The 1,615-nt window shown below is 46.7% G+C and overlaps 1 protein-coding gene and 1 long non-coding RNA gene across 2 annotated transcripts in view; one reads left to right on the top strand and one right to left on the bottom strand.

Annotated features, from left to right (window-relative positions):
• The window catches only part of LOC108509773 (LIM homeobox transcription factor 1-alpha-like), a 14,783-nt gene that overhangs the window by 3,265 nt on the left and 9,903 nt on the right, over nucleotides 1-1,615 (top strand). The gene's annotated exons all lie outside the window — the stretch shown is intronic.
• LOC108509774 overlaps nucleotides 548-1,615 on the bottom strand; it is a 14,364-nt gene continuing 13,296 nt past the window's right edge. Inside the window, exon 4 of the long non-coding RNA XR_001878699.1 lies at nucleotides 548-757. This is a non-coding gene — a long non-coding RNA (uncharacterized LOC108509774). The remainder of the gene's footprint in view (nucleotides 758-1,615) is intronic.

The following is a 1,615-nucleotide window of genomic DNA, read 5'->3' as shown; positions in this document are numbered from 1 at the left end:
CCCCCCCCCCCTTCTTCTGGTATTTTTTTTGGTGGATTTTTGGGATAAAACTCCTCCTTTCCCTCTGCTGTGTCTGGGATGTTTGGGCTCGGGAATGATCAGGGGGATTCCCAGGAATGAGGAGAGGGGGGGAAAATGAGGCTTGGGGTGGATTTGTGACCTGGAAAACAGGGATTTGGTGCCAAAAGGTGGGATTTGCAGGACCCATTGAGAGATGATCCCAAGAAAGGGGCTCCTGGTTCCCAGTTCCACCATTTCTTCCCCAATTCCCAGTTCCCCGGTTCCCTGGTTCCCCAATTCCCTGCTTTCCCAGTTTCCCAATTCCCCAATTCCCTGCTTCCCAAGTTTCCCATTCCAGGACTGCTTTCCCATTCCCCAATCCCAGTTCCCCATTTCCCCAGTCCCCAAATCCCTGTTTCCCCCATTTCCCAATTCCTTGTTTCCCCCTTCCCCCAATCCCACTGCCCCATTCCCCATTTTCCCATTCCCAGTTTCCCCCCTCCCCAATCCCCAATTCCAAACCCCCCCTGACCCCCCAATCCCGACCCTTTTTCCGCCTCATCCCAAACCTTTCCCGCTCCTCCTCCTCCCTCCCCCGGATGATGAACGACCTTCATTACCTGGAGCCATTCCCGGTTTTCCCAGGCCCCCCATTCCCGGGAAATTAAACCCAATCACCGGGAAATTAAAGGGAATGTTCAGAAGTGCCTGGAGCTCCATTAAGGATCATCCGCCACGTTCCCTCTGGAATGTTTTCCTAGTGGGAAAAGGGGGTGGAAAAACGTGGGGGAGGAAGGATTTTCCCTTAGATTGTTTTTCCTTATCATTTTTCCTTATCATTTTCCCTTATTAATTATTTTTCCTTATATTATTTTTCCTTATAATTTTTCCTTATTGTTTTTCCTTGTAATTTTTCCTTATAATTTTCCATACATTTTTCCTTATTATTTTTCCTTTTAATTTTTCCTTATTAATTTCCTTATTTTTTTCCTTATTATTTTTCCTTATTATTTTCTATGCATTATTTTTCCATATTACTTTTCCTTATAATTTTCCTTATATTATTTTTCCTTATATTACTTTTCCTTACATTATTTTTCCTTACATTATTTTTCCTTATATCATTTTTCCTATAATTTTTTCCTCATCATTTTCCCTCAAATTTACTCGGATGGATTTTCCTCCCCTTTTTGGTTCGTTTGGGCTTTTTTCCCCCCACCCTGGATTTTTTGAGTCTCTCCTGGATTCCACACTCCCGATTTTTTTTTCTGGAACCGTGGAGCAGAATTCCCTCGAATTTATGGGGTGTGGGGGGGTGATTTTTATTTTTCCAGAGCCACTTTTCCAGGGAAATTCCCACCTCCAGCCTGTCACCTTCCCCAGGTGTCACAAAGACCCTCGGGAGCATCCCGGGGCCGTTTTTCCCGGGAATTCGGCTCCAATCTCCAAATGGGGACGGACCAGAGGGTCCCGGAGCCGTTTTTCCCGGGAATTCGGCTCCAACCTCCCCATCGGGCGGGGCCGGAGCTCCCAAACCCCCAAACCCGACCCGAGCCTCCTCCAGCCCCGCTTTCATTCCAGCCCCGTCTCTTCCCGATCAATATCCCTTTTTTTT

Source organism: Lepidothrix coronata, unplaced genomic scaffold (genome assembly GCF_001604755.1).
Source record: "Lepidothrix coronata isolate B3197 unplaced genomic scaffold, Lepidothrix_coronata-1.0 Scaffold402, whole genome shotgun sequence".
NCBI classification, from domain to species: domain Eukaryota; kingdom Metazoa; phylum Chordata; class Aves; order Passeriformes; family Pipridae; genus Lepidothrix; species Lepidothrix coronata.
This window is presented reverse-complemented; position numbering and strand designations above follow the sequence as displayed.